The sequence below is a fragment of the Pieris brassicae genome, chromosome 6 (genome assembly GCF_905147105.1).
Source record: "Pieris brassicae chromosome 6, ilPieBrab1.1, whole genome shotgun sequence".
Lineage (NCBI taxonomy): Eukaryota > Metazoa > Arthropoda > Insecta > Lepidoptera > Pieridae > Pieris > Pieris brassicae.
This window is the reverse complement of record NC_059670.1, coordinates 11,347,244-11,362,736: the sequence shown is the minus strand read 5'-3', so window position 1 is coordinate 11,362,736 and position 15,493 is coordinate 11,347,244. Positions and strand designations below refer to the sequence as shown.

At 32.2% G+C, this 15,493-nt stretch overlaps 1 protein-coding gene across 4 annotated transcripts in view; it reads right to left on the bottom strand.

Annotated features, from left to right (window-relative positions):
- The window catches only part of LOC123711416 (ras-related protein Rab-37), a 33,125-nt gene that overhangs the window by 7,055 nt on the left and 10,577 nt on the right, over positions 1-15,493 (bottom strand). For 2 of the 4 annotated variants that reach the window (XM_045663992.1, XM_045663995.1), the window contains exon 1: positions 14,833-14,918. The exons of the other annotated variants lie outside the window; for them this stretch is intronic. The gene's annotated coding sequence lies outside the window, so the exon portion shown is untranslated. Of the gene's footprint in view, positions 1-14,832; positions 14,919-15,493 lie in introns of those variants that run through there. 4 annotated transcript variants of the gene reach the window in all.

The window sequence follows — 15,493 nt, the reverse complement described above, 5'->3', positions numbered from 1 at the left end:
CTAACATTCGCAACACGGCACACTTAACAACTCTCAGCCACTATCTCAAATACAGACTAATACGCACACACATTCACATACTCTCATACATTCACGCATAGGTACTTAAGGTCTTATACTACACTAAAACTACATTTTCTTTGCATCATTTACCACGGAATAATTGTACCTAGTTACCCACAATTTATAATATAAGAAGAAATAAGTTCGTTTTAGAAATAAAAATCAAATTCGAATAAATATATTTAAAAAATTGAATCGTTTCTCTTTGTCACTCTCGTGAAAATTAACGCGATATAAGATTTTATAAATAACTTTAAATATTAATAAGATCGAATATCTTTTGAGATACTACTTCATCAAAGACAATCAAGTCTTCATGTTTCCTTTTCCATCCAAGTTTTCTCATTATTAGTATTTCCATTTTCTTCACAAAAAGTCTGAACATCTAAGCCGACCTCTTTAATAGAATATGATCCTATCTACTAATGTAATTAAGTTATTTGGCCACAATAATATTCTTGTGGTACACACGACCTCGCTTTCATTCCCAGCGAAATAGATTATTAGGTTTTGGTCTTAAGAATTATCAGGACATGCACAACAAAACATTAGACACCTGTTAAAAGCAAATTATTTATGCCTACAAATGTCGTAATGTCTCTTTTTAACTGAGAATAAGAACAATTTTAAGCTTGCTTAATTGTAAGATGCCAAAAATAGAGTTGATTTACTTAAATGTCAAAGGAACCTCTTTACATTTCACCTTTGAATGAGAGTGGGAAAATAAATTTACAGGTAGGTTACAAGAGTAGTCGAGAAATTTGATCATACTTTTAAAACAGAAATGACTCTTACTTTTCAATATAACGGTATTATTGACTAGAAATAGATCAGAACGAGAGAAGATAAACCAGTTCAAATATATAGATACATATACATAACCTTTTTTAGGTCTTGGCCTGAGATTTGTGTATGTGTTTCATGATGAACTGTCTAATAGCCTATCTAATAAGCAAGTAGGTAATAAGCCTTCTGTGCCTGACACGCCGTCGACTTGTAGGTCTTAAGCAAGCTTATCCTTACGAAGTTTTCCTACACAGTTCACGCGAATGTTAAATGCGTACAAAGAAAGGAAGTCCATTGGGCACTGCCGGGGATCGAACCTACGACCTCTGGGATGAGAGTCGCACGCTGAAGTCACTAGGCCAACACTGCTCTTTAAATATATTAATACGAACCCTATAGAAAGTCTTTGCTGATGTTACAAAAATATGCCCTTAAATAGATATATAGTTGTACCTCTAACAGCAAACAGAGTCGCAGGTTCGCTGTAGTTATCAATAAAGCGCAGTGCATTGCAATTTAACACCAGTAAACAATTTCTAAACTTTAAAATGAAACGTTTGACGAAGTTTCAATAGCTGTGAAACTGTAGTCACAAAGTGAATATTTTGTCTGTTTTAAACTGTTTTAGGTTCGGGTTAAATTAAAAAATAGAGGGGTTTTATTTCCTGTTTGTATATTTAAGAAGCTTGCTTTACAGTTTTTTTTAAACTTCAATTTTAAAAACGTCTACAACTGGCTTTACACATTCCCAACATTTGCACAAATAGTTATAATATAACCGGTCTTTATCCTTTTAAAACATACTTTTCGCAGCCTTTACATATTTTAAAGGCAAGTTTCTCGACCGCGTCCATTTGTTTGTCGACTTTACAGAAAGTACTGTAATTTCCTTCACTCCAAATAACAAACTAATAGTACGACAGTTTTCAAAAATATACACGTTGTAGCGCCATCTATGTTAAGCCTATTAACTTTTCAGACCACCTAACATTTATGCGATAAACCTTAACGACTGTCATTGAAGAGATCTCAAATTCCTGTCAAAATATACAAATAGCAGGCGAAGTTATTAAGTTATTTAAGTAACCATGCATTTCAATAATTTAATTTTAATTTTATAAAATAATTAATAACCACAGATAGGTTTTTATGAACGCATTACGAACTCATATGTATTACCTAAACAGGTTAAAAATAGTTACCATTTAAACCACACTTCGGTTTCCTCAACCCACATGATCCCTTTTCGTAAATGGATAGGTGACCAATTTACATAACTAAAATGTTGGGTTGTCCAATATTGTGAAAATTCGGACATTTCCCATTCCATTTCCATATATTTATAGGTCGCACCAAATTAAAGATGCATTTGATTGTATTTTCTTTGTTGAGTTATAATGAACTAACGCCATATTAAAAAATCTTATATGTATTTTCAACGTACGTATATGTATAACTGAATTATTTATAACCTATGTTGTATGAGGCAGACATATTTCATTTCATCATTTATTTATTTTAAAGTAATGTACATACACATATTATAAATGAAAACACTTTGACAATATATGAAGCTAAAACAGATTATATTTAACAAAGTATACGAAATAGAAATAGTAGTGAAGTGCATTAATAGATTAAAAAAACTGAAATTCAACCTTAAACAAGAAATTTTTACAACTGGTAAAAAAAAGTCAAACTCTTCCCGCTTTCTTAAAATATTTCCTTTCCTTTGGTAAGGTGAAAAATGTCTACACTTTCATAAATTGTATTGAAGTAAGCTAAAACCCGAAACATTGGCGATTTACGCAGATAATTCGTGTTCGTATGAGGCAGATGGAACTATTGTGAATATCTTGTCGTATACGGGGGGAGGGATTCTTAGATAAATTAACAACAGCAAATAGGTGCTATCTATCCGCCCATTAAAAATACTTGTAGCTAGCAAAAATCATGATTTTTAAAGTATACCAATATATAATATAATAATTGTATCAATGGGTATTCTGGGAATAGTTGTATCAATGGGCAAAACGCGTCAATCAAATACTGAAGCACTCCAAAGTATTAAATTTAACATCATTTACGAATCTTAAATCCACTTGAGCCTAAGTTTATTGAATATCGGGTCTTCAATCAAATATTGATTGTCACTGGAACAGCCTTCCCTTAGATTAATAAGATCAGGGTGAGGCTATATTGATCCTTTATTGATAACTGAATTACGACGTGTTTGTAGGTGAACCGTGCAAAAGTGATTTATTGACTAGAAACGTACACGTTTGCACCGACTTTTAAGCTTTCAAAAAACCTTAAATTTAAGCTTTTAAAGTAGGTGAAGAATTGTTTATATATTCTGTTCATAGCGTAAGACAAAGTTGCTACCGGACTTTACGCTTACATCTTTTAAAATGTCTACGTAGTCTAAAGCTAAATCACAACTCGCTGTCTCTAAGTTATGATTTTAAAAATTGATTTTGTAATTCTATGTTCTATACATGTTAATACAGACCTGATTTGACATGTTTTATTACCCTGAGCTTTAAAATGCTTTCTTAAATAATACGAAAATTTTGTTTCATTAATCATTCATTGCGATGAGATGTTATTTATTATTTAACATTTATTTTTAACCGTATAATTTAACTTTGGAATTGGACTGAAAATTGGAATTAATCCATAGAAATAAGTAACTTCAAATCACTAACAAAATTTAATGAAATCAAAAATATCAAAGCACCATTTTAGTTGGTAAGTATAACTTAACAAGCCGCACAATACAGTGATCCAACGATCACGACCCAGAAGCCCTCAGACGAAGGTGTAGATTAGAAGATAACCTTGAAGCCACGGGTGACTTACCATAGCTTCTTAATATTTATATATAATGTCATTTAGGTTACATTCATAAATAAAAAGCTCGTACAGTATATTTATTCAATATTATTAATGACGGAAATTTCTATAATAGCTTTCAAATTGATTTTTTTACAAACACGGTGTATTATATTCTGAAAAAATCATTCAATATTTCATGATAATTTCAATGGCAAAGTGAAATACGATTCGTTTAAGAGTTCTTAGGCTGTGAGATTTAATTTATTATTGGTGTTCGCTCATTTGTTAGCAATTTTCCATTTTGCCAATAACACATTTACGTATTCAGATTAGAGAACAGAAAATAATATCTTCGAGAAATACATAAGCTCTTAGAGTTAAGATAGTATGTAATAAATGGCCCTTTATAGTAAATTTCAATTGGAACACTCCCGTATTATTTTATTGATCTGTAACAAGCCAGTGGGGCAAAAAACAGATCTACTGCGTGTATTTCACTAGTTATTATTCTGTATTGAGTTTGTTTTTTCTGTGTTGCCTGTTGCGTCAACGGACCGAGCCTGATATGTGGTTCATAGGACATTACCGCCTGAGCCTTTACAGGCACTTTAAAATTTGAAATAAAAATCTTAGTGAGTTAAGTGACAAACAGCGGTGTATATTTCGTTACATAAGTTTTTTAAATATTCCTGGTTATAATAATAATTTTAATTGTTTGTTTTTGTGTCTAGTACTGTACTTTCTAACAAAAACAAAACATCTCTCAGTTTTTCTCTAAAGGGACGGGAAGCGTACACGTGTGAGTTAATAATGTTTGGTTTAAGTACGTAGTAAGGGAAGTTCTTATTAAGTGAACTAAGCAAACATCAAGGGTTGTCAATACAAACAAGATTTCATCGCAATATTTAACTGCTATAGTATAGTATAGGTATTGGAATTAAGTAAAAGTAACTAAAATTATTAATATAATTGAGTAATAATTATTAACATAATTCACATAAGTCGACACTTCAAATTCTGTTAGAGCTAGAAATATTTCACTAACTTTGAAATATTTTATTAAAAAATGTAACGTTATAAAGTTACGTAATAAATCAATGTTGTATGGGCTAGTAAATCAATAAAGAATATCATTAAATAGCCTTCTCTGTCTTGCAATACGACACAGTTGTTTCGCTGAGAATCGAAACAGAAACCTGTGGGCCGCCATATGTGGCAAACTGGCAGGAGGCTCACCTGATGTTAAGAGTTACCGCCTCCGAACAATTTCTCTGAACACTCTCCGTGGTAAATGCGGTAGAAGATGCAGAGAGACATCTCTACGCAACGCCAATGTATCAAGTCGAAAAATGACTGGTCGTTGACGATTCGAATCGCTCTTCGTTCAATATGGTCAACTAAGTCTCTCTCTCTCATTCTCGCGGTGCCTATCCAATTACTGAAGGTCGGCAGTCAATGTCCGAATTTCTCTATACCTATTACCAATCTAAGCAGGCATACTTAATTAATTAAACAGTAATTTACCTTAATAGTTGAAGCTCAGTAGCAAGCGACTTCGCAGAAAATCTAAAAAGCAATACGAAATGGAACCTACTAATTTTCTAAATTGCATTTCCTCTTTCAAGAAAACCTGAAGAGCAATCACAAAGTTGTTTGTGAACTCTCGTTAGATGCCTTTGTCTTTACTCCTTACTTCTTTAGACTGGGAAACCAAATAATATATCATCAAATTAATGTAGGAACCTTTTTCATTACTTAAGGAAAATTGTTTAAACATTTAAAGTAACATAATCTATCGATATTATATTTAAAGCGATATATAAATATTATATACTAGCTGCCCCTGCGAACTTCGTTTCTCCTTAATGTGGTTTTAGTTAGCCTTAATACCGTGACACGAAAGAATAATTTCACTGTATTATCGTCACTATAATTTGAATTTGATTTGCACTTCGGTCTAAGTAACACGTGGTTGGCTATGCTAACACCAAAAATTTAAAAAGTAGAAATAATTGAATTTCACGGTATTTCGTTTAGTACAAAATAAATTAAATTTATATTTTAGCCTTAATAACACGTGGTAATCATGATATTGAATTGTAGCTTATATCACACGTTTGTCGGTTTACCATAGCAGTCCCATCTATTGATTACTTATTCAATCCAGTCGAAAAGTATCGACATCTGTTAGAATCTTTTGGAGTTAACAGATAATTCTGACTGTCAATTAATTATAGACAAATAAATTTGCAATAATATAAAATTGCCATTATAATTAAAGATCTAAGCTATCCTATCTCTTAAGTTGGACCAGACTGCTCACGGTGTGCCAATTTAAATAAAAATCGGTTAAGTAGTTTAGGAGTTTATCGCGGACAAACATCGTGACAGGAGATTTATATATATATTAAGATTATATTCTAGAGCAGTGATGGCCTAGTGGCTTTAGCATGCGACTCTCATCCCTGAGGTCGTACGTTCGATTGGCTGTGCTACAATGGACTTTCTTTCTATGTGCGCATTTAAAATTCGCTCGAACGGTGAAGGAAAACATCGTGAGGAAACCGGAGTGACTTATACCCGTCGTGTCAGATACAGGAGGCTAATCAAACTCAAGCTCAAACTCAAAATAACTTAATTGACATTGGTAACCAAGTATTTCTAAATTTACATTTACTACCAGTTCGCAAGTAAAGAGCGGGCACGACGAACTGGCAAGGAACTCTTCGCCTCTCTTTTATAATCGCCAAGTTTTGAGTTATACAAATTATAACTGATGTAAATCAATCCCAAGGAATAGGATAATTTACATAATCGTCAAATTTATAGGTACTGTAACCACCTACTTGCCTATTAGAATGACAAATGATCGTGAAATAGATTGAGAAACCTGACGCCCAGACCTCAAAAGATTTGTAGCGCCAATGATTTATTTTAATTATCTCTTCTAAGATCTTATTAATAAATCTATCTATCTTAAGTCATTTTATTTATATCCATGATCTTCGAGATTGCTACCAGGACAACATAGGTTTAGTAGTAGTTTGTGTTAATTATTGTTTATGGATAGATGCGGACATGTGGACCAAATAGTATTCATAAAGGGGAAAATAAATAGTTCTATCTTAGGATCGTAGTCTCAAAACGTGCCTATAAATTAGTAGACCGTCTGGTACAAACAGGGTGCTCCTATTACACGGTGCTCTGATTAAAGCAGTGCTCAATGTTCACACTGATGAGATTTAGTTCACATGAGTCGTCTCACTGAATTCAGGTGCGATACCGTTATTTTTAGTTGTGAGGGTGAGTAGATGGGGTGACTCTCTTATTTGTGATATTTACGGAATGTCGCTTGACAAGTGTCAAAACCTATAATTGTTTAGTTAGTGAGTATTAGTCAAGGTTTTGGGTTTGTTTAATACATGCCGGCTTCCTCGCGATTAACCTTTACTGGTGACAATAATTTTACCTAAATATCTGGTCATTACAATTTAATAGATAAGAAAAGTAAAACGCATACACATAATACAAAAAATGAAAAGTGTGGGCAGCTAGTCTCTTACATTTGACTTATAATAATTTTAGGTATTTCACTTAAGAAATTATTCATGATACTTATAATTAAACTACTGCACAAGAAGAGTAATTTACGTATCAGCATAAGACAGGTTGAGAATGTATAAAGTTTAGAATCATTACTGAGACTTTTGTTTTTAAGAATGTGATTAGAGATGAGAGAAAATGTACGTACAAATAACACTTCATGCTTGAAACAGTTCTTTCTAACAGAGGCAACATAATTTCTCTCAAACAAAAAAGTACTTTGAAATTGAATTTCTATTTTATTAAATTTTATGGTAAGCGTACTTGGAGGGGCTCTTTTGTTGCCCCTGCCACGTGTCTATGTTACGCGGGCATGGGGTGAATCTATCACAATGCTTGTTGTTATCCGTTACATGTATATTAAATGTTTTATATAGAATTCCGCAAATTCATAGTTATGTTCTAGGTTTGACCATAAGCTTTTATATCATTTTGGGAAATAGAATAAATCCTAAAACTAACAATAGACTCGCAAATAATTCCTTCAGTTGAGAGTTCGTGTCTAGTTTTAATAAACCCATAACTAAATTCATGCGATCGATTACGTTGACGGCTTAATCTACAATTAGAGATTTAATAGACGACTGTGAGTACGTTTGGTTAAAAACTAAATAAGTTTGGACAATTTTTATGAGTTTAATCTCTCATACGCCAATAAAGAGCCCTTATATGCCGGCAACACAGCCGTAACCTTTTTTGCTTTGCTATCCAGTGGCTTTGAACATAGGCAACACATAATATAAAAGCAATATATTAAAAATTGTGGATTAGATTTGTATTTTGCATTTATCTATATTAAATATTTAACAAATTTATTTTCAAAAAGCATTTGCACGTATTTATCATGACTTAAGACTGTATATTCAGTTCATTTCACAATTGGGAAATTTTTAATAAAAATCAATACGATTATGGTACGTTACCGTTATAAGGGACATTATTTCCCTTCCGTATCCACTCAGTTGTGGAGTTCAAATCTGTGTAAATAATTAATGATGACAAAAATTCGTAAAAAATTCTCTACATTTCATTATGAAAGAATTGGTCGTTAAATTTATTCATACGTGTCGAGACCACGGCTTTTTCGCCGGTGCTGTACTCTGCAACTCTCAAAAACTTTAATATTGAGTTATTGGAACATTGTGATATGAGCGCTACAGATATTGAGAGATACAAACACGTGGGCACTAGTAGCACACGACACATGTTTCGTATTTTTGGTCTAAGGCAAGACGGTTTCCTCACAATGTTTTTCTTCAACATTCGAGCGATTATTATGCCCAGACAGAAAGAAAGTCCATTGGTGCAAAGCTTCGGATCGAATCTACGACCTAAGATATCAGAATCGCATGCTGAAACCACCAGGCCAACACTGTGTAAATTGATGTATCCAAATAATGAGCCCCCTCTTCTCCCTGTCCTTCTCTCTTCGATAACAATACGTGGGTCTTAAAACACCATGAACTTCCTAACTTATTTCGAAAATTATTAAGAAATATCGTAATAAATCGAGGGTAAAAGGTTGCATGACATGATATAGCTATATATATACATAAGATTCATAACGCATTAACCTCTTTATACCTATTAGTCCAGGCTTAAATTTAATACAGTCTATAATCGGATCACTTAAAGCCTACATAAACGAACATATTGCCTCGTTTGATCTCCACTTTACTATATGGTGTAATTTAAAAGTCTATTTTTAGTTAAAAGCATTATTAAAATCTATTTAAAGAATTGAGACATTTAATTCGGTTGAAGGCATGAAAAGTAAAATAGGTAGCAACTGTGAGCGTGACGGAGCAAGGAAAACCCATTAAAAAAAGAGAGAGACTCTTGGACCGTGGGGTTCAAGTGCACAGCTCATTAAAAAGTTGACGCCTGGTAAATACCGGTGACACCAGAACAGATGCTTTCTACCACAAAGCTGCCAGCAGTGAAGGTATACAGCCACAGGCAACAATCTCTTAAATTTGTTTTAAATGTATATTTATCAATTTTTAATTATTACTACTATGTAGCTTAAGAATATTGTAAATACTGTATATTTGTGTGATGGAAATTGTATTTAATTATGAAAAATTATATAATATGTATCTATGTAACTGTGTGGCCGGGATCGTCAATTCAAAGCCTTTTTAAACATTAAGTACCTAATGAACATAACAATATATAAATAACTGGTAGTACTATACAAATTCAAAATAGTTTTTAAATACACAGCTGACGTTAAATTAAAAAAAATCTGTTGAAATTTCACGACATACGAACACAATTTTTTTATTATACAATAATACAATACAATATACATAGTTATAATTATTTGGACAATAATGGTACTAAGTAATAAAAACTAAATACTAAGCAATTTGCGAACAATACGCCCATTGTTCATCAGATTGCTTCACTGCTCTTGACAACATTAGATACAACTTGCATCCCTTTGAACTCTTAGTTGAAGGGCGATTTTCAATTAATCTGATCGATTCAATAAACCTTCGTTGTGGGAAAGTATTAGACGCTTCAATGCTGCTGGATTGTTTGTTTTATTTTATGAAATTGTGGTTTTAAAATTGGTCTAAGATTTCCTTAGCTGTTGAGTTTATTAAGAAATTGGAAAAGTAATTCTATTCATTTTTATTATATACGAGTTGAAAATGGCTATTAGACTGAAGGACTCGAAACATCTGGACAGTTTTATAATGTCAAAAGTAATTTAATAATTGTCTTGTGTCTTGTGTTGTAAACGCATTTTTATGCGGTTAGAAGGTTTTATTAACTATTAGTATTAAGTATTTTTTTATTACCTGTGTATTGAGTACCTACGCTACAAAAAGAAAAGGTAAGAATTCAATGATAAGTTATTCCTGGAAACTATTAAGTTCTTGATGAGTACGAAGCAACGAGAAAATCGAGTTTATTTGTAAAACAAAAGCTTTGGAACATCAATATAGAACATATAGTTAGTGAGCACGCATTGTGTGTCAAGGTCCGCCAGTTTCCGCTCAGGTGACGGCTATTGGAGAATGATTGGCTGCAGACTTTATTAAAACGTAATAATTGCTCACGGAGAGAGGAAATTGTTCCAAAGTTAATTTTTTTGTTTTTTATTGTTTATTGTTTCGATATCGTCCATTGCCTGGCCTTTTAGACCTTTAGGTACCTACCTTGTGGGATGATAATGTAAAATATACTTTTTGAATGTAAGTTAACCGCAAAATTACTGGCAATTCGTATGGGGATACGCTTTGGTATCACCGGGAATTGATTTCCTGTAGGACATGGGGCAGACATATTTCTAGGATTGTTAGATTTTAAGGGACACCAGAAAAAATATTTCTTTACTGTGCAAGGAACTCAGGGTACTTCATGTGAGTAAACTCTATGCCACGTTGGAAGTCACCTTAACCAGATGACCACCGGGTACGTTTGCTTGTATTTACAAATATAAATAATACAATAATTATCTGGTAATTATTATACATAACTCGCTGCGCCCTTAGGTATCGCCTGCTGACATACGGTCCTAGTGTAATATTATATAGGTACCTACTATATAGCCTTCTAATTTGACGATAATTTGAAGTTCTTACGTACTCTTAATATATTAAATTCTTATGTATTTAATAAATAAAATAAAACACAACAAAGAATTAACTTCTTTGGATATCAGTTAAAATTAAATAAGGCAATTGTTGTCCGCACTCTTTATTTTAATTTAAACAAAAATAGCCTTCGAAATACGATATATCCAGAATTTATCATTATTAATTATAAAGTAACTAATAGTTTAGGAATCTATTAACACCTTAGCATAACTTGCTTGTTCCTGCTCTCACATAACTTTTAACCAACCAACTTTAATATTCCTGATATTAGTTCAAACTTTGGGACAAGCGAGACTAAATTCAAGCATTGTAAACTATCATCTTAAGAAATTATAGATTTTTTTTCGACAAATATATACTGATATTTTAACATTAAATTATCAAGATAAATTGATGCTAAGTATAAACACAAAGGTAGTAAGTTTTACTATTAAAATAAATAAACTTATGTGGAAACTTTTGTTTGTTTGAAAAGTTGAGCAAGAGATTATTAAACTGGTGCCGAAGGTACAATACACGAAAAAGACAATTTAGGAAGAGGGTAGATGAATAAGGAAACAGCTGATATATGGCAGAGAGTGGCACAGTGCAGACAAAAATGGTGGGATTAGGCCAAAAAAGGGCACAGACAGACCTACAAAGAATGAGATAGGAATGTAACTGCATTGAAGTGTAAAATTATCTGAAATAAACGGCTTTTATTATTATTAATAAACACAATTTATATAGATTTATTTGACACAACCACGTTCTCTATATAGGTTCTATATATTTAAAAAACAATGAATTGCATTGTGAAAATATAATTTTCATTTTACGTCGCAAAATGCAATTTTAATATTCATCGTCGGAAAGCTCGTTACTTATATTCGCTTATTTTAAAATTCACAAATAATAATATTTAGAAGGCTATTGAAGTGTAGTGACATGCACGCGAAAATTGTTTATAGTCCCCGGGTTCCAGCATTGTAGTTACGAATCATAATTTGTACGTGTAGCTGGAATACCTATTACGTTACAAAAAGTCAATCGTGTGTGTTTAATAAAGATAGACTCAAAAATTTAATTAAAATAATTGAAATATATATATAAGCATATAGCCGGATGCAACTTTTAACGTTTTTCAATGTTTACTGCTCACTTAAAGATAAAGGGACTCCTTTTAAAAATATATATGTCAGTTATTATAATATATATTTTAAGAATTTTAGGTTTAGGTTTCACTGTTCTAATATTTATTAAATAATTAAGTATACATTAATGATATTTATACAAGAGAATAAACAACAGTGAAAATACTCATAAAAAGTCAGAAGTTGTTTAAAAAATAAACATCCAGAAAAACGTGAAACATATCGCAGGTATCGGCAATTAAAGCAAATACCCTCAATTTGTTTATTTAACCAAAAAAAAATTAACATGAAACGTTGTTTTGACTTTTAATATTCTGAAAGAAAAATATTATCTCCCAAAAGTACTTCATAAGCGAATAGCCCCGAGGGATGCTCAAATCTGCGTGTTTATTTATACAGTTAAATATATATGTATGATATTTAAATGGTAATGTATGTATAGATGTAGTTAATGGATATTATTGCTATGTAGTTTTATAATTTAAGATTTTGTTTAAACGTGCGACTCTCACCCCGGGGGTCATAAGTTCAATTCCCGACTGCGCATCAATGGACTTTCTATGTGCGATAACACTCGCTCGTATGACAGAAAACATCGTGAGGAAACCGGCATGTCTTAGGCCCAAAAAGTCGTCGGTATTTCGGGAACAGAAGCTTGATCACCTACTTGAATATTAGGAAGCATGGAACAGATAGAGAAATCTGAGGTCCAGACTTAAAAGGTTATAGCGCTATTATCCAACAATACTTCTTTGCTTATATATAATATACAATTTCCAATTGGTATAGAAAACGAGTTATTAAGTTATATCCTATGAATTATTAATGAAATGCTAATATGTGAATATCTCCCAGAAAATTATGTTAGCAACAGTTTTATTCCATGCATGCAATTTATATTGCACCGATGCGGTTTAATATTTTTTAAGACATACACACAGACGAACGGTGAGAAATTGTTTTTTTTTATATTTTGGAAATATTAGATGCTTACATATTATGATATTGACGTTTTATCGTACCTACTGGCCACAAATATCTCGTCTTTGGCTAGGAATTCCAAATTCAATTTTTTACAGCTTACTCGTGCATTTGTTTTTCGAAAGCCATGATTAATTTCATTTTCCCGTTTTAATTTTAAATTAAAAGTTAGTTCCAAAACAACTAAGGCTGGTCAATTACTCTCGGCTACTGCTGCTTCACGACAACGCTAGTTAGTACACACACTACACAACAGAATGCTACCAAATTAGAGAACCTTCAATTGGAATGTCATCCACCGTACTCCTCGGACCTTGATCCAACAGATTTACATTTTTTAGATACTTGGATAACTGGGTAAAAATTCAACTTTGATTGGGCACTCGAAACCGCTTTCAAAGATTTTATTGATTCCTGTCCGAATTTCCTGTCTGTCTTTTTAGTAAAGGGATCAATAACCAAGATTGCAAAAGTGCATAGATAGCTATGGTACAGACTTTATAGTATAATTAAATATATTCTATTTCCCATACAACGCCAATTTCATATGTAAGGACCTAATACAAATTTTGTATTATGTACTAAGAGAATCATTTCAATTTTTAAATACTTATTCAGTGTTAATACAAAAACTATTGATGTACGTCTTTCGATCAATTTACCTTTACACTTTGAAAACGATAACGACAATATTTGCTTTTATAATCTGGAGGTTCATCTGATAAAGATACAATAGAGAAAAACGAATCTACATAAAAAAATCAAACTATCCAGATACAAACTCACAAATCACGTAAAATTACGCTAGCAGAATTGGATTTCGAATCTACAGAGGCCTTACTACGATTTGTATAACTTCCAAAAATACACAGCGCTCATAATAACTGTCAGAAACACTCTAAAGCAAACTCACCCATTTACACACTTAAACATTCATACATACTTAATGTTCACATTACTTATAAGACTTTTAGTTACTAGTTTTTCTCAAAAAACTGTTTTGAACATACCATGTACCACTGACTAATTAATTATAGAATTGTGTCACACCCTATTTCTGTCATAAAGTTTTTATTATTTTTAAAAATCAACTAGCGTGATTAGAGGCTAATAAACAGACTATCCGGTCGGTTATTAGACAGCCTAACGTTAAGCAACTTAAAATGTAAATTACATTAATACATACCAATGCTTTTCAAATGTACCACGTGATTTTATTTTTTTGTAAAATAAATTTAAAAAAATGTACTCAATAGTCAGAAATTTCTAGGTGTGAGTCAGCAAAAGCAAGACTAGGAAAGCCTCCATGAGCGTAATCGTCTTCTATAGCACAAAGCTACAATGATGAATGATTGTTAATATCACTTGATAGGTGAAAATGTTCCAATAGCACAGGTAATCATCTACTTAGTAACTTCTTACTTGGACCATTTTGATTACTCAACTGCTTCCAGCAAAAATGCTCACTAAGTAAAAAATTGTCTTTTCCTTTACTCTTTAATCAAATTAAGGGAGTTTAATTCAAACCGCACGATTGGAAAATGATGCAATTAAAATTTGGAAAGTGTCAAAAACAGAGAACGAAGAACAAATGAGTTTCTAAATTGAGATGACAACAATGTGATAGATTCAAGAATTTCGTTCATTTCATTAATAAATAAATTGTATTTTCGTATATTAAATAGTACCTAGTTTTAATTTTTTTTATATTAATTTAAGGCAAGACTTACTTTCTATTCCTATTATTTTATCTTAAATTAAAAAAACCTATTAAAAGCTCCTAGTCAAAGAGTCGTAATAAATTGGTGTAGTAAAACCTTTTTGAACTTCTTAACATTCACAATAACTTTGAATTTCGAACGCGATCTTTGAACTGGATGGCGCGTAACTTAAAAAGCTCCCGAGGGATGTCAGCGCGTCCCGTAGCTCTTCGGCAACTGCTCGTAAATCCTAGACCGCTCCTGAGTCCCGACTAGAGCACCCCGCCCCGCGTCGCTCGGGCAACGGCATTGAGCTATGAAGCTCGGCTACAAATTGGATGCGGTTTCTGTGCGATTAATTAGAGGGAAATACATTTAATAAAACTGAGGCGATATTGTTAAAGCTGTGTGTAATTGCAAAAAAATACAGGAAGCAGAAGACGCGAAATAAATTGCCGTAAGTTGGAGATTCAGACAATAAGTAAGTGAAAACTACAACTTTTGTTGCGATATTTAAACTATTCTAAGCTCCAATAAATAAAAAGGCTTTTTATTTCATTCGTTTTTCGTTCGTTATAGAATTATTTTACCGCTAAAATAATAATAAATTAATTACAGTACTAAGTCTCCCGTTTTCATTCCATAAGATCACACGAATCTATATTTGAATAGATAATAATTAATCTGAAACAGTATTATGATAATTTATGGAACGATTACTTACTTAAGTAGCTCGCGTGTTAATAACAATAACGCTCACTAATTCATAAGCTTGCTT